The sequence below is a fragment of the Bos javanicus genome, chromosome 12, assembly GCF_032452875.1.
Source record: "Bos javanicus breed banteng chromosome 12, ARS-OSU_banteng_1.0, whole genome shotgun sequence".
In the NCBI taxonomy this organism is placed as follows: Eukaryota; Metazoa; Chordata; class Mammalia; order Artiodactyla; family Bovidae; genus Bos; species Bos javanicus.
In genome coordinates, this window is record NC_083879.1 from 85128218 (window position 1) to 85155288 (window position 27071).

A 27071-nucleotide genomic window follows, 5' to 3' on the forward strand; every position below is an offset into this window, starting at 1 on the left:
TAACAAAAATATCAACAAAAGTGTCCAGATAGAATTCGTATTCTGGCTATGGCTCTTAACCATAAAATATTAGCTTATATGCACAGGAAACACAACGGACTTGACTTATCTGAATGCTGCATCTTCTCTTTTAGTTAGGGCGTTTACTTCCTGATCTGCTGCTGCTGCTGCTAAGTCGCTTCAGTCGTGTCCGACTCTGCGAGACCCCATAGACGGCAGCCCACCAGGCTCCCCCGTCCCTGGGATTCTCCAGGCAAGAACACTGGAGTGGGTTGCCATTTCCTTCTCCAATGCATAAAAGTGAAAAGGGAAAGTGAAGTCGCTCAGTCGTGCCCGACTCTTAGCGACCCCATGGACTGCAGCCCACCATACTCCTCCGTCCATGGGATTTTCCAGGCAAGAGTACTGGAGTGGGGTGCCATTGCCTTCTCCTGATCTGCAGGTAGTCAGTAAGTGAAACATTCATTTCACGCATGTTTCTAATTGCCTGGCAGATTTTGGATTTAGGAGCTCAGAGCTTCCTCTCTGGCTCCCTCCTCACCTCCTCCTCCCCACTTCTCTCCCCCCTATTCCTTCCTCTCTTCCTTTCTTCCTTAACTTCAGCCAGTCCACCCACATAATTGAGAACCAACCACAAGTTACTGATTCCCTGATGAGTCCACCGTTCAATGGAATTAAAGCTGGTTGATAACTGTTTGACACCCAATAATGTTTACATGTATAGCTAATGAAAATCGTTTATGACAGAAATAAGATTGCCAGAAAGTCTACTGAGATGCTGTTATCAAGCATGAATTCCAGCCAGTAGCCTCTGAAACAGCCCTCCAAGACAAAGAAAAGACAGCAAAGCATGACCACACTTAACTATACACATTTTAGAAAGGAAAGTTCATCCACAGGGCGCTAATCTGAGACACACAAGTGAGCACCTCACACACGTTCTCTTTCCTGCCCCGAACAGCAGACTGCCAGACAGACAGCCACAAGGAGACATTTCTCCCCCTCCCCTCCTGACTCCCCCCTCAGGGACCAGGAAACTTGGCAGCCAAGCCTCTGCTATAAATGGGGGTTGTTTGCAATTGGCTGTCCAGGACAGCTCCCTTGATACCAAAAGAACACCCACCACCGTCACCATTTTTCATACGCTTAGCGTGTCCACACAGAAATGAGAACAGTGGCGGAACATGGAGGTCAGGAGCATGGGGGAGTCTGGACCGCACAGTTCCGATGAGATGGTATTCCTGGAGGATGGAGAGAGGCATGGTGGCCAAGCCTGGGGAGACTCACAGGCGCCCGGTCGGCTCAGGGTGTCCAAGAATCACCTGCGGGGCTGAGTAGACGCTCCCTGAAGACCACCCCACATGGAAGCTCAGCCGACCTCGACAGAGAGCTCCAGGCTGCCTCCGCCAACTCCTACCATTTGAGTAAAAGGGCATCTCTCAGTCCATGGGGCATCGGGGTGCTGGGTGCTGGCACTTGGTCCACCAACTGTTTGGCCAGTGCTGGGTCTGACTGAACAGTCTTCAGGCTGAGCACACACGCGCACACACACAGAAAGCGTGGGATGACCCAGCAGGTGAGGGATGCGAGGTTACCCCCCAACCTGTCAGGCTCAGGAAAGACCTCTGAAAATGAACTGAACACCCAGAACAATGCTTTCTAGATTGTTTAATGACCTTATTGGGACGCAACAGAGGTCTCCAAGAAGCCAAAGGAAAAGTCCATAAGACCTGCAACAAAGGCAGTGTGGATGAGAAAATTTTAAAAATTTAAATAATTCAAAAAGTGCAATAAGGCAAGTGACTTGGCATGGGGAAGAGTAAACAGTGGTGTTGCAGGAAGGGGGGACCCCTTCCAGGGCCCGAAATTGGGCTCTTGTCTGACACTCGGAAATAAACTGTCCGAGGAGACACACGTGGTGAGAAAGCAAGAGATTTTATTGGGAAAGGGCGCCCAGGTGGAGAGCAGGAGGGTAAGGGGACCCAGAAGGACTGCTCTGCCACGTGGCTCCCAGTCTCAAGTTTATGGTGATGGGATTAGTTTCCAAGTTATCTTCAGCCAGCCACTCTGACTCAGAGCCCTTCCTGGCGGTGCACGCTTTGTCCAGCCAAGATGGACGCCAGAGAGGAGGATTCTGGGAGGTGGTCGGACACGTTGTGCCCCCTTTTAACCTTTCCTGAACTCTTCCGGTTGCTGGTGGCTCATTAGTTCGTGTTCCTCACCAGGACCTCCTGTCATAAAACAACTCATGCAAATGGTTACTACGGTGCCTGGCCAAGGTGGGCGGTTTCAGTCCGTGTGCTTCCCCTAACAGTGGGAACTGATACTGTAAGAAAGAAGTCAGAACTGTGGAGCAGGCTTGAGGAGCCCTCCCAGAACACAGAAGAAAACCATTCTGCACTGCGCTCCTGTTGGCCAACTCAGCATCCGGCATGTGGGGAAGAGGGCGTTCTCACGTGACCAGAGGGCTAGCGGTCCTGGAAGCCAGCTTCTAGCCGCTACCGCGGACAATCGGCAGAGAATGGGAACCGCGACCCTTGACCTGTGCAAGCTGAGAGCAGGAGTCAGAGGAGGCAAGTCTGCTGTAGGCAGCTGGGGAAACCCGCAGCCCGGCTGCTCTGAGGATGACAGTTCTACCTGGTGAGACAGGGCTTTCTGGGGTCTGGAAGAATTTGAATTATTGTTAGTGAACGCTAGCCCCCATCTCAAGACAGAGAAGGCTTGCCTGCAGTTTCTCTCCTGACAGGTAGTATACCCTGTATCTTCTCTCCGTGAGATGGAAACACTCCATCCTGATTTTTCCATGAGGATTTGTGGGATCTTCTTTGACACAGAAAGCTAATTGCAGCGGCCAGTGGTTCGTTCAGCACACAAACACTGAATTGTTACGTGTTGGCCGGGACTTTCCCTTTGCTTTGGCTTCTCTAACTGTTCTATAAGTCTCACCAGGGTCCGATATGATTTATCCTGGGTCCTCTAGGACAGAAACTGTGAATTAGTATTACTGTATGTCATAGAGGAATTCTCAAATAGATCCCCCCCCCCATGGAAAAATTGAATCAAGAAAGAAGAGAGTACACAAAAGGAGTTATTTAACAAAAATAAAAAAGCAGAAAAGAAGGGAAGGAAAAAGGAAAGATAGATGACAGATAGAAAGAGATCCCCAAAGGCAGGCCCTATGAGACCTCACTACCCACCAGCCCCAACTCTATGTGGAGGGCAATTCTCGGGGCTGGTTTCACTTTCCCCAAATGTCCCCTCAGCATCTCCTGCTCTGAGTGTCTTTCTACAATGTGATGCTACCCTCCCATCACCACCTTTAATTGAATTCCTCTTCCCCTGAATCTGGGCGTTTCCATCAGCTCTCTCCCGAGGAGTGTGGAGGAGGGGAAGTGCCCTGTGACTTCAGTGTGGACCATGAAAGGCTGCACGCCTTCTGCCTCACCCACTCGAGCCCTCACCTGGGGAGCCTGGAGCGGGCAGGTGAAGTCTGACGACCCAGAGGTGGCCACATGGAAAGGAAGCCCCACCACACGGGAGACCCTGGGGTGCGCTCAGCTCAGCAGTCCTCATCTGGGAGGCATCGCAGCCCAGGCACCAGACGTGTGAGCCATCAAGCCTCTCGGTGGCTTCCAGCCTGGGTTCACACATGTGAGGTTCATGTGAGGCTTCCCACATGAGACCCAGATGCCATGGAGCAGGGACCAGCCATTCCCACTGGGCTCTGTGTGACCTCCAGACCTACACGACATGTGAGCGCAGTCAAATCTCAGGCCACTAGGTTTCACTATGGGTTGAGTTGTGTGCCCTCGTAATTCATTTGTTGACATCCTAAGCCCCAGGACCTCAGAATGTGGCCTTATTTCGTGATGACCAATGTAGTTACTTGCTTCCCTGGTGGCTCAGATGGTAAAGAGTCCACCTGCAATGCAGGAGGCCTGGGTTCATTCCCTGGGCCAGGAAGATGCCCTGGAAAATGGTATGGCAACCCACTCTAGTATTCTTGCCTGGAGAATCCGGAGCCTGGTGGGGCTACAGTCCATGGGGTTGCAAAGAGTCAGACAAGACTGAGTGACTAACACTTACTTAAGAGGAGAAAGAGGAAGGCAGGCTGGAGAAGGTGCTGAATGACAAATCAGGGAGCTTCCAACCTTCCCTCTGACTTGGATGGAGCCCCATCCCCACCACCTGCCCCCATGGGGTACTGCCAGTAACCGAGGTGGGCTAGACATGAAGCGTTTTCGCAACAGCCCGAAACTCTCTTCTCCAAGGAGGAACACATACCTGCTTTGAAAACTTAGCTTCGGACCCTCCCGCTGACAACTGTCTCATTCCCCTTCTGGATCCCATGCTTTCTGCAGCATCGCAGATCACAGGCTGCCCCTTGGGAGGCAGCCATGGATCTTTTTGATTTTTGTCTGGCTGCCTTCCACCTTATCTTCTTTGCTGGCTACAGTTTTCAAAACCTGAGGCATTTTCTGTTCTGGCTTCGCTGAAGTCTTCGGTCTGATCCCTGGGAATAATTGGCCTGCCCTTCATCTGCAATGCAGACTCATATCTCAGGCAGCACAGGGCCCGGCCGCCCCCTGGAGCTCAGATGATAACCAGGTTGGACCATCACTTCCTGCACCAAGATTATAAGCAAATATGCCCTCTGTTTCTTGATGTACTTCTGGATGTGTGTTTCCTGCCCAGTTCGGAAGGTACCTGATTTGCCTTGGACCCCCTCCAGTACCTAATCCTCGGACTCACTCTTGCATTTGACTAGCACAACAAGAAGTTTTAGGGGATCATGTGAAGCTACTGAGAAGCAAGGCAGCCCAACCCAGTGATTACACGTGTAGACTCTGAAGCTAAATTGTCTTGGGTTTGAATCTGTGGTGTATGAACCTAAGCAAGATACATCATTTCAGGGCTGTTTATTTGTTTGTTTATGCCTGATCTGTCTGCCACGGATCAGAGTCACGCCTGGGATGGCAGCTCCTCTTTGAAATGTCACGACTGTTTTATTTTTCCAAACTCATTTATTTTTAACTGAAGGAAATTTTCTTCACAATATTGTGTTGGCCCATGCCACATATCCACAGATCAGCCGTGGGAATACATGTGTCCCCTCCCTCTTTAACTTGCCTCCCACCTCCCTCCCCATGCCCCCTCTAGGTTGTTACGGAGCCCCGGTGTGAGTTCCCTGAGTCACACAGCAAATGGTTGTGTTGGCTGCCTGTGTTACATATGGCAGTCACATGCTCCCACATTGCTCTCTCCATTCGTACCACCCTCTTCCTCCTCCTCCCGCCCTGCCCGTATGGCAGTCACATGCTCCCACATTGCTCTCTCTGTTCGTACCACCCTCTTCCTCCTCCTCCCACCCTGCCCGTGTCCATAAGCTTGTTCTCTGTGTCTGTGTCTCTACTCTTGTCCTGGAAATAGGTTCATCAGTACTGTCTTTCTGGATTCCATATATATGCGTTAGTATAGGACATTTGTTTTTCTCTTTCTGACTTACTTCACTCTGTACAACAGGCTCTAGGTTCCCCCACCTCATTAGAAGTGACTCAAATATGTTCCTTTTTGTGGCTAAGTAATATTCCACTGTATATGTGTACCATGGTTTCTTTATCCATTCATCTGATGACGGACATCTAGGTTATTTCCCTGTCCTAGCTACCGTAAATAGTGTTGCAAGGAACATTAGGCACATGTGACCTTCTTCAATTTTTGTTCATATGGTAGTTGTCAGTTTTTTGAGGAATCTCCATTCTGTCTTCCATGCTGCTAAGTCGCTTCAGTCATGTCTGACTCTGTGCGACCCCATAGACAGCAGCCCACAAGGCTGCCCGTCCCTGGGATTCTCTAGGCAAGAACACTGGAGTGGCTTGCCATTTCCTTCTCCAATGCATGAAAGTGAAAAGTGAAAATGAAGTCGCTCAGTTGTGTCCGACTCTTCACAACCCCATGGACTGCAGCCTACCAGGCTCCTCCATCCATGGGATTTTCCAGGCAAGAGTACTGGAGTGGGGTGCCATTGCCTTCTCCTCTGTCTTCCATAGTGAGTGGCTATATCACTTTACATTCCCACCAACAGGGACATGGCGGTTTTGAGGCTATTCTCTTACATTTTCATGAGATAAGATGTTGAGTTCTTAGGTAAATCTGGGAGTGAGAAAATACGTTGATAAAAAATGTGCAGAGGAAAGGACAATATTTGCAGATATGCAAACAAATGTGAGTATTTATTCATCATAAAGCTTCCCCCTTCATCTCCTTTAAATGCAATTCAGTGTTAACAAGACCCCTGAGGTCTTGTTAACATGTTTCTGAGGGCAACACGTTTCTGAACTGAGTTCACTGTTCTCCTTTCCTTTTCTGTCCACACCAGGGGAGGGGGCAGGTCATGATCGAGGAACAAAGTCTGTCATTGAGTACTTTTCCATATTTTCATATTCCTGCTCTTTGCCACCACTGAGAAATAGAGATACTTAAGGGAAACTTATGAACAACTTGCCTGACATCCAACAGCTCACATAAGAGAGTTAGCATGATCAAGCTGGTCAATCCTAAAGGAAATCAACCTTCAATATTCATTGGAAGGACTGATGCTGAAGCTCCAATACTTTGGCCACCTGATGCGAAGAACTGACTCATTGGAAAAGATCCTGATGCTGGGGAAGATTGAAGGCAAGAGGAGAAGGGGACGACAGAGGATGAGATGGTTGGGTGGCATCACCTACTCCATGCACGTGAGTGTGAGCAAGCTCCGGGAGACAGTGAAAGACAGCAAAGACGGGCATGTTGCAGCCTGTGGGCCCCCAAAATCCGATGGGACAGTGACTGAACAACAATGAATTTCAAAGGACAACTGTTAAGGGAAGCATAAAGCTGGCATTTCTATCCATGTACTTAATTTGAAAGTGGTAACTGTTATGAATACATCTTCTATTTGCATTCTAATTTCTATAACATCTTTCAAGATAGAGCTTCTGTGTGTGTATGTGTGTGTGTATAGACACACACACACATATATATGTGAGTACTCACCAAATAAAAATCCCTTTGTGGAAATTATGGGCTCTTATTTATGAAATTCTAGGATGCGTTTATGCACTATCCAAGCTAATGAAGGCAATTAGATAACAAAAGGTTAAAGAATGGGAAAGCTGTTAAATCAACTCTTTGGATTAATGATCTCCAGGAGAATGCTTCCCATGGGCCACATCAAAGCAGAGGAGGGGTGGGGAGATGAGAGATAGATTTGCATATGATTTGTATGTCATTTGCATGTCATTAGCATATGTGTGCTTGCTCTGAAGTCTTTTAACTTTCATGTAAAAAAAATCTCCCTTAAGAAGTCCTCCTCTTTTCTATGCAGCCTCATCCATTCACAGATGTAACAGACCTGTATGACTATGATATAGCAAAAAAAGATGAAATTATTATAGCCAGCTGAAAAAAGTCATAGGGACAGTGGGTATTGCTCAAAAAATTCGCTGGGCCATTAATAGCCTAGAGTTTAAAGAATATGAATGAATGAATCAGGTGGAAGGAAGTGGATCTTCTAATCTTGCCTTGACGAAGAATGTCTAACTGGTTAGCAAATCATTTTCTACCCACAATACAAGGTTAGATTTTATCTATTTTATTTTTTGTAATAAGATATTAAATTTCTGAAAGTATGTAGGGCTGACCCCAGGAAAAAAATCAAAAATCAGTTATGTCTTGTCTGGGGTCCCCTTTCTACTTGTCTTTGCTGCTTCTTAATTTGTCAAAAGTCCACAGGCCTTGCTCTCTCCTGAACACCAGCTCCTCACCCAAACAAATGCCTGCTTTCAGAAAGCGTGTCATGTCAGTCATTTGCACTTTAGTATAAACTTACTAACCGCTCATTCATTAGACAATAGCCGCTGTTAAGAACCTACTTTTTATGGATTCTTTCATTTAAACATGTTTTCTGAGTGCTTAAAGGTTCCAGCTCCCATGCCAAAGACACAGCGTTCAGAGCCCAGCCTCTGGCCTTTGCTCTCAGTATTACACCAAGAAACCGGACTGAGAAGCCCTTCGGCACCCATCACATTTCTCTTGAGTGCCAGGAAGAACTTAGAATAAGTTCTGGGGATCTTAGAGAGAGCAGGACACAGCAACCACCCTGAAAGTGTTCACACCCTCATGAGAAGTCTATAAGAGCTTTCCTTCTGTGAATGAGAAGTCTGTAAGAGCTTTCCTTCTGTGAAACTTGAGGTCATTCTAGAACATTCTGTGGACTGTGGAAGTAGAGGAGCTCAGTGATTCAGCAAACATGGGTATAGTGAAATATTTGAATTTTTTTTTGTGCTTTTGTCAACTTGTGGTTTTTGGTTCCTTGTTCGGAGGGGATAAACAAACACAGAACCGAGCTTGCATTCAAGTGGATTTTCGTTGCTTGGCATGTCGGGGGTAGGGAGAAATTCTGAAGAATTCAGGAATCACACGAGAAGGTTGGTTTCCTTGAGAGGATGGGGCCATTGGATGCGGTCCATTTTGTTTATGGAGCTGTGGGAAGTTAGGAAACCCTCCTCTGGGGCCACAGCCCTGGGCCCCCTGCCCCTTGGCCTGGCAGCCTGGTTCAGAGGCAGCCCACAAGCTGGGCCTGGTTGTGTCGTGTTTGAAACCGAACTCAAGCAGTGAAACCCTGAACTTGACCAGGGGAGGCAGGTCTTCCAAAGGCCCATGTCTTCCGGTCAGACTGATCTCAAACTGCTTTTAAGTAAGCCGCCCCTGCTCATCTGACTTAGGAATGCTTTCTGTGAACTCTGATCTTTCTGTTGTTACGTTTTGTTTTCTCGTCTACTTGGGTTTGTTTTTGTAAGTAATTCCCGTGTGCCGGGAAGAACTTAGAATAAGTTCTGGGGATCTCAGAGGAAGTAAGACACAGTAACCACCCTTCAAGTGTTCACACCCCCGTGAGAAATCTATGAGGGCTTCCCTTCTGTGAAACTTGAGGTCATTCTAAAACATTCTGTGAACTGTGGAAGTAGGGGAGCTCAATATTTCAACAAACACAGGCACTATTAAAATATCTGCTTGGTTGGTATAGACTGGTACAGTTGGTATAGATTCTTGATCTCGCCTGTCTTCAAAGCTCGCCTCCTTGGGGCAGCCTCCGGTAGACACTGCAGCCTTCCCCCGTCCCCTCCGCTCACAGAACCCTCCCTGCGGCCCTGTCGTGCTGGGCCCACCGGCCAGTGTGCCTGCCCTCTGCGTGGACACCATTGTGGCCATCACCCCCGTGGGACCAAGGAAAGAGGCCCTGGCTGACCACGGCTGATCGGCCAGCCTGAAGGCGACTGGCCTGCAAAGACGAGCTGGGCTGGTCACAGTCCCTGACTTCAGAGTCTGGACGTGACAGTGGCAGGAGAGTAGAGCCACCAGGGGCAGGTCTGAAACCACAGCGGGTCACAGCGGGCTAGGAGCGGGGCCAGAGAGCGAGATGGAGGGGCAGCCACGGGCGGCAGGCAGAGGGCAGGCTGAGAAAGCTTCCACAGAGGGACTAGAGGGGTAGCAGGCGTGGCAGACTCAGAAAGGCTGAGAAGCAAGGCAGGAGCCCGGGAAACAAGTGGCACCCAGGGACGGGGTGGATATGGGGGCACCTTGCTAGCAATGCAGCGTTCCTGATGGCCTTGAGGCCTGCGTTCTTCCAGGACCAGTGCAATAACATGAACTGGAGAGCACTGTCTCCAGCCAGCTCCGTGAGCATCCCACATCCCCCACCCCCAGGGGGCTCAAAGATGCTCCTCCCTGTGTCTGACACATAAGCTACCTGCTGCTGGCAACAGGGGCCTTGCGAACGTAGCTGGAGGGTCCCCGGCTACTCGGGGGCCTTGTGAACGCAGCTGGGCCAGTTTTCATGACACTCAATTTCTTCTTAAGGGCTTTTGATCTCTGGGGGTTAGTTTCTCTGGTTTCTATTTCCTAGACCAACTTTCAGGGAAGTCGTCCTACGTAAAAACAATGCACGGATAAATGACTGTCACCACGTACCTCTATTTCTTAAGCCGTGTTTTGTCCGCTTATAATAATTAGAAGAGTTACAGTTTTTGGCTTCCCTGGTGGTGCTAGCAGTAAAGAGCCTGCCTGCCGATGCCAGAGATATCAGAGACACAGGTTTGATGCCTGGGTCGGAAAGATCCCCTGGAGGAGGAAACGGCAACCCACTCCACTGTTCTTGCCTAGAGAATCCATGGACAGAGGAGCCTGGAGGGCTACAGGCCAGGGGGTCGCAGAGAGTCGGACACGATTGAGTGACTTGGCTCACAGGCACACAGTTTTCGGCATCTCTGTTCGGTAGGAATTCCTCTGTTTGGAGGCCCTTTTTTAAAAGATATTTTATTTTGTAATGGAAGATGCAGATATAATCAAAAGCCACAGGGAAGAAGTATCTCCACTCCAAAAAGCACCGTGTGCAGAGCAGAAATCGGGCATAGCCGGCAGCCAGGCACCGCCTCCTCCAAGAGCTGGGTCCGTTCAGGGCCAGCTCTGCCCACTGGGACATCCACGGTCCAGCCTCGGCTCTGCCTGCCAAGAAGGCATCCTCGGCCTCGGCCCTGAGGAGCCAAGTTCACCTCCTCTCCCCCAGAAGTTACCCCACACAGCATCCCCAAATCCGCGCTTTCACCGCCCGGCAGCTGACCTGGCACCTCAGCTGACAGGGACCCCTGCCGGCGGTGCCAACGTCTGAGTCTGCATTTCCCCAAAGCGCACCCTTGCCACTCGGGCTCAGATCCACAAGCCAGGCCCTTCAGAGTCCCTGTCTCCTCTGCTGCCTCGGACACCTAATGCTAACCTCAATTTTAACACTTTCTGCTGGTGTAGACGGTGCCATCCATTTTATTTTTATACGCCCATAAATCTCTTTTAGATCCGTGTTCTGTGGTCACTTGATGTTCATGATTAGCATATTTATGAGCTGAAGCAATCAGAAGCCCACATCTCCATGGATCTTAGAGCCGGTGACGCCCGGGAAGCTGGGCTGAGTCCCAGGCAAGGGACGACTCTCCGTGAATATCATATCATAACATTGGCCGTGATGGCCGCGTCGTGGCCTCAGCCGCTCGTAAATGGATTCTAAACCAGCCCAATTATTCCACAGGCACTGAGGCAGATGGCTCTATGATTTAGAAGTGTGATCTTTAAACACCCCAGAAGGAATAGGATTTGCATTCGTGATACGGCTTGGGAATATCAATGCGGTCACATCCACCTTCTCGGGACCAGTCTGCCAGGGCCTCCGTCACAAACCAGATGTGGTCCCCACCGACTCTGCTGCCCACGTGTGTGCAGATCACTCCAAGGAAGTTAATCATGAGCTTCTCTACCCCTCAAGATGCCCTCGAAATTGATCATCATCTAATTCGTGAAAAAACTGGACCTCACTCGGGCAGTATTTGTATCGCTGTTAGGAACTTGGGAATCACCAAGCTAGGGTTCTGGTCATGTTCCTGGCCAGGCTCAAGGGGCAAATTTGGGAGTGATGTTAATTCCTTTCCTGTCTTGTTCTCACAAACACCCCAAGCTTGGTCTTGTCATTAATAATATATTTGAATAATATGTAAGTGAAAGATCTATGTGTTTACCCCAAAGTCACTGAATTAAATACCTGTGGTGCTGAGCTGCTCAGTTTCGTCTGACTCTTTGTGACCACATGGACTGCAGCCTGCCAGACTCCTCTGTCCATGGGATTCTCCAGACAAGAATACTGGAGCGGGTTGCCACACCCTCCTCCAGAGGATCTTCCCAACCCAGGGATCTAACCTGCATCTGTTGTGTCTTCTGCATTGGCAGGCGGGTCCTTTACCACCAGCGCCACCTGAGAAGCCCCAAATTAAATACGTTGCTGTTGTTTAGTCACTCAGTGGTGTCCAACTCTTTGTGGCCTCATGGACTGCAACACACCAGGCTTCCCTATCCATCACTGTCTCCCGGAGTCTGCTCAAACTCATGTCCATTGAGTCAGTGATGCCATCCAACCATCTCATCCTCTGTCGTCCCCTTCTCCTCCTGACTTCAATCTTTCCCAGCATCAGGGTCTTTTCTAATGAGTTGGCTCCTCACATCAGGTGGCCGAAATTGGAGCTTCAGCTTCAGCATCAGTCCTTCCAATAAATATTCAGAGTTGATTTCCTTTAGGATGGACTGGTTTGATCTCCTTGCACTCCAAGGGACTCTCAAGAGTCTTCTCCAACACCACAGTTCAAAAGCATCAGTTCTCCAGCTCTCAGCCTTCTTTAGGGTCCAACTCTCACATCCTTACATGAATGCTGGGGCAAAAAAGAAAAAAAAAAGAATTAAACATATTAAACTTCTTACCACAAACCACATAAAACCAGAGAAAAGCAATGAATTCTAAGGGTTCACCCATGGTTTTCCTTTAAAATGTGAGTTCTTCACCTGTGCTTAGAATATAAGTCAATTGTGTAAGAAGTTATTTGCCAACACGTTCAGTGTTTTGTCTCCCATGTAAGGACCATGACACGTGGTGGGCGCAGTTGTACGTGGCCTGGCTCTGTTTTTGCCCCAGCCGTCAGTGCCAAGGAGAGAAAAGTTTTCCTGGACTGAGATGCCAAGAGACTGTGCTACGTGCTCGAAGGTGCCTAGTTTACAGAGACGGAGACCGACGGGTTGAGAAAGATGCTCCCAGCAGACGCCACTTAGGCTAAACTCTTGAACCAACCAGCTCTCTCCATGAACCTCCTCAAGAGACCTGCCACACTTCCTCAGGGACACAAGCTTTGCCTGGGGGGGGGGGGGGAGCCAGCCCCCAGGTGAGGGGACCCGGGCCCCAGGCGATGGGATGAGAAGCAGCTGCTGTCCTGTCTGTGTGGACTGATGACACCCCCGCCTCCTCAGAGTCGCATCAAAGGAGCCCACACTTTCTGAGGTTACTGTCCTGACCTCCTTTCCAAAAGCAGCCCTGAGTCAGCAGGAACAGAACGATCTCTCACTTACTTTCTTTCAAGGACAATAATTCATGCTTTGCGTGTTATCAAAGGAAGGAACGTGCATTTAATGGGCAGACACACCACCCTACTTTTAAAGCATAAGTTACTCTGAGCTACTTTATCCAAGCCCATCACATGTAGAAGAACCAAGATCACAAACTCATGTTTCATAAATTTTTTGTTGGAGTGTAGTTGATTTGCGATGTTGCGTTAATTTCTCCTGTTCGGCAAAGTGAACCAGCTACACGTAGACAATCGGCTACACATAGACAAGCACGTGTGCTCTTTTCTAGAGTCTTTTCCCATGTAGGTCATTGTGCCCTATTTTTTAAAATACTTATTTCTGGCTGCCTGGGGTCTTCACTGCTTTGCGCGGCTCCTCTCTCCTTGCAGTGGCTTCTTTTGGTGCAGAGCATGGCCTCTAGGGTGCTCGCGCTTCAGAAGTTGAGGCCCACGGGCTCAGTGGTTGTGGCTCTTGGGCTCCAGAGAGCAGGCTCATTACTTGTGGCGCACAGGTTCAGCTGCCCTGCGGCCTGTGGGATCTTCCCAGACCAGGGATCAAACCAGTGTCCCTTGCATTGCAAGGAAGATTCTTTACCACTGACCACCAGGGAAGCCCCATTATGGAGTATTGAGTAGGCTTTCCTGTACAGTGGGTTCTTGTTAATCTATTTTATATATAGTAGCATATGTGGAGAAGGAAATGGCAACCCACTCCAGCACTCTTGCCCGGAAAACTCCATGGACGGAGGAGCCTAGGAGGGTATACAGTTCATGGGATCGCAAAGAGTCAGACACAACTGGGGGACTTCACTTTTCACTTTCAGCGTGTATATGTCAATTCCAGTCTCCTAATGCACCCCTTCCCCTCTTACCCCCTGGTAACCATAAGTTTGTTTTCTACATCTGCAATTCTCTTTCTGTTTTGTAAATAGGTTCATTTGCACCATTTTTAGCTCTACCTATAAGTAATGCTCAAAATTCTCCAAGCCAGGCTTCAGCAATATGTGAACCGTGAACTTCCTGATGTTCAAGCTGGTTTTAGAAAAGGCAGAGGAACCAGAGATCAAATTGCCAACATCTGCTGGATCATGGAAAAAGCAAGAGAGTTCCAGAAAAGCATCTATTTCTGCTTTATTGACTATGCCAAAGCCTTTGACTGTGTGGATCACAATAAACTGTGGAAAATTCTGAAAGAGATGGGAATACCAGACCACCTGATCTGCCTCTTGAGAAATTTGTATGCAGGTCAGGAAGCAACAGTAAGAACTGGACATGGAACAACACACTGGTTCCAAATAGGAAAAGGAGTTCGTCAAGGCTGTATATTGTCACCCTGTTTATTTAACTTATATGCAGAGTACATCATGAGAAACGCTGGACTGGAAGAAATACAACCTGGAATCAAGATTGCCGGGAGAAATATCAATAACCTCAGATATGCACATGATACCACCCTTATGGCAGAAAGTGAAGAGGAACTAAAAAGCCTCTTGATGAAAGTGAAAGAGGAGAGTGAAAAAGTTGGCTTAAAGCTCAACATTCAGAAAACGAAGATCATGGCATCTTGTCCCATCACTTCATGGCAAATAGATGGGAAAACAGTGGAAACAGTGTCAGACTTTATTTTGGGGGGCTCCAAAATCACTACAGATGGTGACTGCAGCCATGAAATTAAAAGACACTTACTCCTTGGAAGGAAAGTTATGACCAACCTAGATAGCATATTCAAAAGCAGAGACATTAATTTGTCAACAAAGGTTCATCTAGTCAAGGCTGTGGTTTTTCCTGTGGTCATGTATGGATGTGAGAGTTGGACTGTGAAGAAGGCTGAGCACCGAAGAATTGATACTTTTGAACTGTGGTGTTGGAGAAGACTCTTGAGAGTCCCTTGGACTGCAAGGAGATCCAACCAGTCCATTCTGAAGGAGATCAGCCCTGGGATTTCTTTGGAAGGAACGATGCTAAAGCTGAAACTCCAGTACTTGGGCCACCTCATTCGAAGAGTTGACTCATTGGAAAAGACTCTGATGCTGGGAGGGATTGGGGGCAGGAGGAGAAGGGGACGACAGAGAATGAGATGGTTGGATGGCATCACTGACTCGATGGACGTGAGTCTGAGTGAACTCCGGGAGTTGGTGATGGACAAGGAGGCCTGGCATGCTGCGATTCATGGGGTCGCAAAGAGTCAGACACGACTGAGCGACTGATCTGATCTGATCTGATCTGATAAGCAATATCTGGAAGCAACAGTTAGAACTGTACGTGGAACAACACATTTGTTCCAAATAGGAAAAGGAGTACATCAAGGCTGTATATTGTCACCCTGCTTATTTAACTTATACGCAGAGTACATCATGAGAAACGCTGGGCTGGAAGAAACACAAGCTGGAACCAAGATTGCCCGGAGAAATATCAATAACCTCAGATATGCAGATGATACCACCCTTATGGCAGAAAGTGAAGAGGAACTCAAAAGCCTCTTGATGAAAGTGAAAGAGGAGAGTGAAAAAGTTGGCTTAAAGCTCAACATTCAGAAAATGAAGATCATGGCATCTGGTCCCATCACTTCATGGCAAATAGATGGGGAAACAGTGGAAACAGTGTCAGACTTTATTTTTCTGGGCTCCAAAATCACTGCAGATGGTGACTGCAGCCGTGAAATTAAAAGACGCTTACTCCTTAGAAGGAAAGTTATGGCCAACCTAGATAGCATGTTCAAAAGCAGAGATATTATCTTGCCAACAAAGGTCCATCTAGTCAAGGCTATGGTTTTTCCAGTGGGCATGTATGGATGTGAGAGTTGGACTGTGAAGAAAGCTGAGTGCCGAAAAATTGATGCTTTTGAACTGTGGTGTTGGAGAAGACTCTTGCAAGTCCCTTGGACTGCAAGGAGATCCAACCAGTCCATCATAAAGGAGTTCAGTCCTTGGTGTTCATTGGAAGGACTGATGCTGAAGCTGAAACTCCAATCCTGTGGCCACCTCACGCCAAGAGTTGACTCATTGGAAAAGACTCTGATGCTGGGAGGGATTGGAGGCAGGAGGAGAAGGGGACGACAGAGGATGAGATGGCTGGGTGGCATCACCGACTCAATGGACATGGGTGTGGATGAACTCTAGGAATTGGTGATGGACAGGGAGGCCTGGCGTGCTGCAATTCATGGGGTCGCAAAGGGTCGGACACGACTGAGTGACTGAACTGAACTGATACACAATATCACATGGTATTTGTCTTTTTCTGAGAGACCCATTATCTTCATGTTTCGTCAGAATTTTCCTGTGATGCAATGTGATAAACCTGAATGAAATGAACTGATTTATGTTTGTCTCTTGTAGTCAGGTTGATTTAAAGAAGGAGAAGACACAGACTCTTTCCCCTGGATCAGACATAGGGGCCGGTACACGGTGTGTTTAATGAGGGTGGTCGGCTGATTAGCATGATAGTTGGCATGGGGAATGATGAGGAAGCTGAAGGCAGCTGCTGTCCCCTCTCCTAGAGCGCTGGGCTCATCACAGGGGCGCTGTGATGAAGGGGACTTGGAGAGATGACTCTGAGAAGCTTTCAGATGCTTCTTGCCTGTGTTTGTCCTACAAGGCAGCTTGCTGAAAGCTTCGATAAGGACAAGCTTGCTTTTCCAATAAGCCTCAGATACTGGGTCTGCACACCTGTAGCTTGTGATGTTCAGGTGACAGACCCTTGACTGATGCCGCCTGTTGTTCAGTCACTAATTGTGTCCAACCCTTTGCAACCCCGTGGACTATAGCTCGCCAGGCTCCCGGTCCATCACCATCTCCCAGACTCAGGTCCAGTGAGTCACTGATGCCATCCAACCATCTCATCCTCTGTCACCCTCTTCTCCTTCTGCCTTCAATCTTTCCCTGCCAATGTCAAACCCCTCTTCCTCCTGGCATCTATCCAGGTGTGTCTGCCTGACCCTGGCAGGGTTTCTCCCATGCACAGGGCCACCCCCAGCATGGCGATCTCACTTCCAGAGGACTTCCAACTGACCTCTGAAAAGCTGTTACCCACTACAGGCGAAGGAGCTAGCCTTCTTATTAAATGTGCATTAAAAATCAAAGTGCAGTTGATTTAAGTGATTCAGTTACACACATTCTTTTGCAGAATCTTTTCCATTCTAGGTTATTACAAGATAGAGAATAAAATCCTCCGTAATGGAAAGAAATGCACCCCAGGGGAAAGATCCTAAGTGAACAGAGGAGAGAGATTCTCCTTGACACAGGGACAGTCTTAACACCCTTGAATCACAGTCCACAGTTGGGCGCCCACTGTTCCAAATTTGAAACTTGACCGGTCCTATTCGTGGAGAAAGATTGCGGCAACCCTGCACCAAGATATCAATGGATAATGCTCTTGTTTTCATTCCAGATTGTTCAGTAGCTGGGAAAGTATCTGGAAGGATTAGAAAAGGGCACGAGGTGACACGCTTCAGGTACTAATCGTGAGCGAATCAAGGGCACTGAGTGGCTCTCTGGTGCCTCGAGGCGAACCGGCAGAGTGACCGTCCTCGTGTGGTCAGAGGCGAAGGCTGATGCAAACCTGGTCTCCAACCTCCTCTCCGCGGCGTTTGTACCGGGAAACAGGCTCCCTGTCTCTGCACTCAGGCCACTCACCCTAGGGGTCAGTTTCTCCTGACTCTTTAACACCCCAATCAGCACTCTCAGATGTGGGTGTCAAAGCCTCTCAAAAGGACAACAGGAAAGTGGGCGACGTGTGGCCCTTGATATTTCTATTTTTAAAGAAAACTGAAGGGAAATCCCAGGAGTTAAAAGCTGATCCGGCTCACTCAGGTACCGGGAAAGCGGCTGAGGGACGCGTTACAGGCCCTGGAGCCTGACGTTTGCAGCAGTGCAGCTTGAGAGCATCGGGACGCCCAGCTTCTCGGGAGAGGATGGACCGTGGCGAGGTCCGCGCGAATTCTCTCCAGGAAACTTCAGGAAGAATGTGCCTTTTCAGTGTGCTGGGATCACACACACCCTGTGAGCTTCCCTCACTTTTCAGCTTTCTGGGCTCCCCGAGAAGGACTTCTGATCATCTCTCTGGTGCCGCCAGTGACAGGCAGCCTGGAGGAGCGGTCCTGTGACTCCACCACCCTGAGCACCTCTCCCAGCAGGGTGCTCAGTCCTGGGGCTCCGCTCTTGAATCCTTTCTTTTCGATTAGGTCTTTTTCTCATGTGGTCCAGTTCCTTGTTAAAATGTTCACAGTGCACATCTATTCTTTGCCTTAATTCACTTAACATTTTCAGTACCACTGCCTTGAATTCTTTATCGAGTAATTGTTTATTTCTGCTTCGTTGTTTGCTTTATAAGGGTTTTCTCCTGCTCCTTCCATGGAGAGCAGTTTCTCTGCCTTTCCATTTGCTTAACTCCTCTGTCTCTACGACTGTAGGTGAGACTTACCCCTTGCGGTCTTGAAGGGGTGCACGGAGGTGGCGGTGCACCCACACAGACCCCATAGGCTTCTGATGGGCTCGCAGAAGCGAGGTGAGCACAGCTGGTGCCCTTCCTCTGGGCGGGCTGACATCGGTCACTGTGCAGGAGGCCAGGCTGGGGGCGGAGGGCCCAGGGCCAGAACCAGGTGTGGCCGGGCTTACCCTCAGCTCAGACACGGCCTGTGCCCCATTGGGGTGGGGTTTCTGGTCCCAGGCTTCCCCTCTGCACAGACGCTGCCAGCGCCCCATTGGGGAGGGGGTTCTGGTCCCAAGGGTCAGGTCTGAGCGGGTTCTGTTCCCCTTAAGTGGGTGTTTTCCCTCGCCCCCACCCAGGACCCCTGCCCCAGAACTGGAGCCATCGAGGCCCACGTGGGGCCTTGGCTACTGTGAGCCACAGGGACAGGTCTGAGCTGCCTCCACACTCTGTTGTGGGTCTGCTCAGAGGCCATCCTGGGGGTGAGCCCCATTTCCCCTCCCAGTCGCCCCCAGCCCCCTAGCCTCCACCAGCTCGGCTCTGCTGTGGAGCCGTGACACAGAGACAGCGTGGGCCCTCTCAGTCTTGGGGTCCATGGTGGGGAGGGTGAGCTGTGGTGGGGTGGCAGCCATCAGAGATCCAGATACCTACTGAGGTGCTGCCCGAATAACACCAACGAGGGCCACTGCCCACCCGGGTCCACCCCAGGCCCACCCGAGTCCACCCCAGGCCCACCCGGGTCCAACCGAGTCTACTCGAGTCCACCCAAGTCCACCCGGGCCCACCCGAGTCCACCCCGGGTCCACCCCAGGCCCACCCAAGTCCACCCCAGGTCCACCCAAGGTCCACCCAAGTTCACTCGGGTCCACCCGGGACCAGCCAAGTCCACCCCAGGCCCAGCCTACCTGCACTCCAGCCCAAGGTCCAGGGCCGTGGAGGTGACGTGGGATGAGCAGAGCTGGGAGGTTCACATGGCTCACGTTGGAAGCTGAAGGCAAATATGATTCAAGGGATATTGACCTCAAGTTTACCTGAAAGCCAAGCATCTTTCAATATTGAGTCTGACTCCAAGTTAAGAATTCCTTTAAAAATATGCTGATGAATAGATGTGAGACAAGCTACGATGAAATGTCAGTGGTTGCACCTAGCTATTCACTGGGAAAGCCTTTCAAGTTTTCTAATGTTTGAAAACAAGCATAATCAAATGTTCTGAGGACATGTTAAAACAACACATTGGAAAAAAACACTTCTCGAGTTGAGAAACAAATTTCAGGTTAGAACAAGTCACAAATAAAAGTCATTAAAAACAATTACTGAAGTTTATCAAATTTGCATTGATGTTTATTTGAATCCTACTCTGTATAGTCACCATCTCTTAAACAAACTTAATAACATCATTTGCGTGCAGTTGTTTTTGTCTTTAGACAGAAGGTTAAATTGAAAGGCAGGCTAATGTCTCTTAAACACATCTCTGGATAATATGGGAACGTTGAGGTTGAGAAACTCTCCCTTACTGCATGCTGCAAAGAAGTATATTGTAATTTCATGGAATGTACCCGTAAAACAAATGACACAGAGTTTTCAGCATTAAAACTTATGGGAGTATTAAAAGCCCCCATTCTTGGATGTTCAATTAGTTACTTAAATTTAACAAGACCAGTAATAACTTCAGTAACACAGGCCAGCCCCCACTTACATGTTAAATGGTCTAACCCCAGAAGTCCTTAAAATACAGGAGCAAAATAGTCTTCCTCCTCCAGAAAGAGACTGACACTGTTAGGCTGTGTATATTCTAGACTATTCAGAAGATGGCAAATTAGAAAACAAGCAGGAAATTTCTAGCATCAGAGTAAGATGGTGGCTCTTAAGTAAAATGACTCTGTGAATATTAAGACCAAAGTTAGTTTTGGAGAGAAACATTACTCTTCAGATTTTCTTAAATACAAAGAAACAGACAAAAGATTTCAAAAGAAATGGGACAGAGAAACATCAAGCTCTGCCAGAGGAGAGGTGTCATTTTCAAGAATCTAAAGTTAAATGAGGACAGACTTACAATAACCCGACGGCACACAAGGAAATGAGGCAGCTCCCACCCCACCCCTGCCACTCTTGCATCTCCAGTAGGAAAGAGCTTTCCCCGTCACAAAGAGCTCCTTTCTAAGGCTTCGAGGACCATTCTAATCCCTCCCCTCCCACTACATCTGTATTTATTCAATTGCTTCCAGTTAGGCAGAATGCGCTTTGGATAGCACTCTCCATGTTGAATGTGAAGCTGGCAGGGTAAGGTGCTGAGTTTGGAAGGGCCACTGGAGCAACGCCTTCTGGAACTTGAACCACGTTAGTTCATTATTTCTAGCAAAGGCCTATTTCATATTATCCAAAAATAAATCCTCCTCCCAATTATTATATTTAATAAGAAGACTGGGCTGCAGTAACAGGAAAGCAAACCTCAGTGGAGTAGATCTTGGTAGATGGATGACTGATAAACACCAGAGAACTGGCTGTAATCAGTGCTAATATATTAATATATAATTAATTAAATATGTCAATTAATTATATAGAAATAATTAAAATGTGAGGGACTTTGAGGCAAACAGAACAGCATACAAACGTTGTACTCTAGTTGGCAAATCTGTTTTCACAGGCGCGGAGGATAGAAATTCTGAAACTAGTTTTTGTGTGTTACAAGACTGAAAAAGTAAGTAAATATATTCAGGCAGTGGCTTCCTAGGTGGCGCTAGTGATAAAAAAATCCACCTGCCAATGCAGGAGATGTGAGAAACGTGGGTTTGATCCCCGGGTCGGGAAGATCCCCTGGAGGAGGAAACGGGACCTCACTCCAGTACACTTGCCGAGACAATCTCACGGACAGAGGAGGCTGGTGGGCTACAGCCCACAGCGTCGTAAAGAGTCAGACACAGCTGAGGGTCTGAGTAGTGACAACCAGGACTCTCTCTGTCAGAATAATGAGTTTCAAATGAAGAAGGGGGGATGCTAAAATGAACCTCAGCACGCTGAACTGACGCAGAAGGCCTGAACTAAAGAATAAAACACACAGAGACACAGATAGATATTGAAAGAGTTATAGATGTATTTATGTACATTTACACACATATAAATGTTTTTTTGAGCTATCCATGAAGAAAGCTTAAAAACAATGAATGAACTAAAGTAGCAATGAACACAGTCAGCACTTGTATCTTGGTTCCTAAATATCTTTTCCTGGTGATAATTAGAGCTCTTGAGATAAATAGCTACTCCAAGGCTAGGCAAGGACAGGTGCCTGGAACATCCGGTGGTTGTGGCAGAAACTAAGGAAGTGCCCTTAGGTTGACAAGTCGGGAACACAGGAGCCGATCTGAAAATTCCCAAATGTCAAATCTACAGCATTTTGGGCAATAGAACTGGAGGCCCAAATCCAGTCCTCTTTAGCAATTACACTGAATATAAATGGCCTACAATAGCACCAATTAAAAGCAACTGACAGACTGATTAAAAAAACACACACTCACAATATGTTATTTACAAGTTGTTGTTCTTGTTTCATCATTGAATCATGTCTGACTCTTTTGCAACCCTACAATCCTGGTGGATTGTAGCCCACCAGGCCTCCACTGTTCATTGTATTTCCTTTCTCAGATATAATGATATAGACAAATTAGAAGTGACAATATACCAAGTAAACATTAATCAAAAAGTCTAGACTGACCACAGTAATATTAGAAAAAGTTAGATATTAGAAAAGCTAAATATTACTTTGCCAACAAAGGTCTGTCTAGTCAAAACTATGGTTTTTCCAGTAGTCATGTATGGATATGAGAGTTGGACTATAAGGAGGTCTGAGTGCTGAAGAATTGATGCTTTTGAACTGTGGTGTTGGAGAAGACTCTTGAGAGTCCCTCGGACTGCAAGGAGATCCACCAGTCCGTCTTAAAGGAGATCAGTCCTGAATATTCATTGGAAGGACTGATGCTGAAGCTAAAACTCCAATACTTTGGCCACCTGATGTGAAGAAGTGACTCATTGGAAAAGGTCCTGATGCTGGGAAAGACTGAAGGCAGGAGGAGAAGGGGAGACAGAGGATGAGATGGCTGGATGGCTTTACCAACTCGATGGACATGAGTTTGAGTAAACTCCGGGAGTTGGTGATGGACAGGGAGGCCTGGCGTGCTGCAGTCCATGGGGTCTCAAAGAGTTGGACACAACTGAGTGACTGAACTGAACTGAAAATATTAGAAAAAGGACTTCAGAACAAGGAAAATTACTGAGAATAAAGATAGACATTTCAAAATTTGAAAAGGCCAATTAATAAAAAAAGAAATAATAATCCTAAAAGGTTGTGTATCTAACAACAAAGCTCTGGATGATGTGACCCAAAACCTGAAAAAAAGTGGATGAATCCACCTCTGTCCTGTGAAATGTCAGTTCTCCTCCTGTGGTGATTGATCAAAAAGTCATACAAAATTAACAGGAAAAGCAGAAACCCTAACAGCACCACGGGGCAACTTCACCTCACTGACATCACAGACTCTCCGTTTCAGAAGCAAAACACAAATTCTTTCCAAGTTCACAGAGGACGGTCATCAAAATAGGTCATATCTGGGCCATAAAACAAATCTTAACCAAAAAAGTTAAGAGAATTTGCATTATACAAAGTAATTTCTTTGGCCATATGTAACTATAAATCAGTAACAGAAACATACTTTGAAAACGTCCAAACATTAGGAAATTTAGCATTGCACTTTAAGACCTTTGGAGGAAGTCTCAAGGAAATCAGAAAACATTTTGGGAAAAAAATACAAAGGAAAATGCAATATATGAAAATTTGGGGGTTCAGCTAAATTATAACTTAGAAAAAATGCATAGCATGAAATATTTATATCAGAAAAGATTCCAAGACAGCTATCTTTGCTTCTAACTTAAGAAATAAAAAAAGAGAAAATTCAACTCAAAATGATCAGAAGGAAAAAATAATAAAACCAGGATCAGAAATCATTGAAATAAAAACTATAAAAATAGAAAAATCATTGAAACAAAAGGTTTTTTTTTTAAAAAAAAAGATCAATTAAATTGATAAACCTCTAGACAAACCGATCACAGTAAAAGAAAGAAGACACATTAGCAGTATCAGAAAGAAAAGACATTATATTACTGCAGACCCTGCAGACTTTGGGTAGATAGCAAGGGAGCACTACGAGCGACTCTGTCATAAGTGTGACAAGGTACATGACACAGACCAGCTCCTGCAATGACTACAGAAATCACTCAAGAAGAAATAGACAACATGGGATGAATTCAGAGAGTAGCACCGAAACATACACGTTGCCGTGTGTAAAACAGAGAGCCAGCGGGAAGCTGCTGTAAGACACAGGGAGCTCAAGTGCGTGCTCCTGACAACCTAGTCTGGTGGGATGGGGAGAGGGTGGGAGGGAGGTTCAAGCGGGAGGGGACATGTGTACACGTACGGCTGATTCACGATGACGTATGGCAGAAACCAACATGGCATTGTAAAGCAATTATCCTCCGATTAAAAAAAAATTATATCCACAGAAATAAAACAGCAAGATAAATTAAGCAACCAAGTCAAGGAGTTAAACACAATATCAAAATATACTGAAAGAGCCCAGATAAAAAGTGTACAACAGAGTAAGAACAGGACCAGCGGGTAAAAACAGAAGCAAAGGCAATCCCCCGTAATCTCAGCGACATTGCTGAACCTGTGGCTAGCCCAGTCACAGGAGGAAAAGAAAGAAAAGGTGATGAGAGCACAAATACAAAATTAAAAATGATGGAGAAGAAAATCCTTCAAGAGATGACTTTTTTTTCATCAAAAGAAACTGTCACTGTATGCAAAAATATTTTTTTTTTTAAATTTTAAGTTGGATAATTTGCTGAGACGTCCAAACAGAGCAAGTGCCATAGAAGAAACAAAGACAGATTCTGTCTTAAAAAGTCAGGTCTGAATGGTCGGCAGGGTGATACCAACGAAACTTCCACATGCAGGCCATTCCAGTACTTTGCAAACTGTTCACAGGGAGACCTCAGAAGCATTGGCTTCTAGGGACAGTGAACAGCTGCGCCCAGAGACCCTGGTTTCTAAGACAAATTCTAAAAGCCCGAAGGGCTGATCCCAGGACTGGGGCGCACACACAACCATCATCTGACCCCGTCTCACCAGAGATCAAGAAGGTGCTCAAGGATTAAGGCAGGGGTGCTGAAGGTGCAGGAGCCAGGCGGAGGTGACGGCTGGCTAAACCTGGAACAACGAGAACAGCCACAATCGTGGGCTGAAACTGGAAAACCCTGATTTAATAAATATCCATGAAGTCATGGTGGAGAGGGGGAGAGAGGCTGTAGTGACCACGATTAGATTCGGTTGTGTAAACATGTCCGCATTTGCCTGGCCACCCTGGTTTGTGTCTGCGGTAACTGACAGTGTATCTTTTCACTTTTCTGAACACATGAAAACATACTGTAAAACGCTGGAGGAACAAAAGACGTACGAGACGAAGTAACTGAAAGTAAAGCAGACACGCCGACGCGAACAGAACAAAGTACGAAAATTTGCTTATGCGCTCAGTACTAGAAGATATTATGAACTTAAGAATTTTTGGTTGGGGTAATGCTATGTTGACTAAACAGAAAGATCTCCTAATTTTTGAGATGGGTTTTAAAGTATTTTATAGTGTTGCACCATGATGTCTATGAACAGCATGAAAAGATTTCAGCAAAAACGTGAAACAATAACGGTGTGAAAATGAGAATATACATTCGCATTTTCTTGATTTTCATAAATAAATTCTGAAAGAATATAAGAAAGTAATAATGGTGCCTGCCTATGGTAGTTCTTTTGTTTTTGGTGAAGGGATGGAGGGAATGGAGAGAGAAAAGATGCAAGGACGTTTTCAAAGGTTTGCCCACATACACATTTGTTAAAATGTATTTTTATTCAATAAAGTATTTTTACTATCAGAAAATTTCCTCAGTCTTGGACGGATGAAGAATGAGAAAATAAAATAAATCTTTAAAGGACCTGAATGAAATCATTATAAAGGTAAGTGAAATAATACATCCCTAATTTTGTTCCCTATAGAAAAACATATATTCTTTTTAGGGATTGTACAGAAAATTTACAAAAATTGAGTATGCATGAGACCACATATAAAACCTCGCTGAATTTCAAAAGGCAGAAATTGTGCATGCCAAATACTCAGACCACAGGGAAATAAAATTAAGCTGTGTTCAAAGTCAGATTTATATCCATAAAAGCTTTTATTATTAAACAAGGAGAAATGAAAATAAAAGAAAGCATTCAGTACAGGAAGTTAATATAAGAAAAACAAAGCAGGAGGAAGGAAGTAATTTTTAAAATAGAAAATTGTGGCAAAAATAGAATAAAACCAGATACACATACAAAGAGCTTATACTTTGAGGGAAAAAAAGCTAATTAAAATGCCAAACATCTGGCAACCTCTTCTAGAAAAATGAGAAAACCCACCAACTTAGAGTAAAGAACAAGGAACTGGCTAGAGAGAAAATCAGATTAATAGCACAGTGAACCCCGCTATAAGCAAGATGGTTAATTCCATGATAACACATTTGGAAATCTTTCAGAAATGGATGTTTTTTTTTAGGAATGGTAATTTTCCAAAACCTGCTGAAGATGAAATATATCATCTAAATGTATAATGATCACAGAAAAAAACTGAAGGATTATCAAAGCATTACTCCCCCCAAAGATGCCAAGCCCAGACTTTTTGGGCCAAGCCCTTTCCAACTTTTAAGGAACTGATAATTACCGAGCTATGTCAACTGCTCCAAAGCAGAGGAAATTACAGGAAACTTCCAGTTCAATTCACAAAGCCCGCACAACTCTGATCCCAAAAGCTGACAAAAATGGCACAAAAAAGAAAATGACAGGCTATGAATAGGCTTATTAAAATTCTAAAGAAAATACTAGCAATTTCAGACCAAGTGTGTATTAAAATGATAATAGTTCACGATCAAGTGAAATTGTTCAAGAAGCACAAGGATATTTTAATATAACTCAGTAACATTAAAAAAAAAATGTGATCATCTAAAAAGATGCCCCTAAAAGGCATGTGAAAAAAATTAACAGTATCCGTTCTTGGTTTAAAGGAAAAGAAAAAAGGAAAAAACCTTTCGGAATGTGGGATCCAAAGGCTCTGATCCTTCCAATGAATCATCGCTTAGACTTAACCAGTTTTTAGCCAGCAAACCACTTACTCCAGGATTGTCTGGGTGCTCACTTAAAGTGTGGACGTGCAGCCTCGTCTGTTGAGCCGGTCACCTAGCGCCGCTGTAATGCCGTGTAACAAGTCTCCCCAGAACGTGGGGGTGGACTGCTAAGCCCGCGTTTAGATTGCCTTCCTCGCCGGCGTGCTGGGGGACGTTTCCTCCAGCCTTAGCGGGGCTGCCGGGCGGGGCGCGGTGGCTCTGAGGTCTGGGCCCGCGTGGCCCCCGGAGCTCCGCCCATGTCCCCACAGGCTCCTCCTCCTGCTCCCGGTCCCCCGCCGCCGCGCCCCGGGCCCGCGGCCGGCCTGGGTGGCTCCTCACGGGGTCAGCAGAGAAGAGGGGCCAGGCACCGGCCCAAGGCCCTCTCGGGCTCTGCATCCATTGCTGCTTCTAACGTCCCAGGCCGGAGGGGAGCCA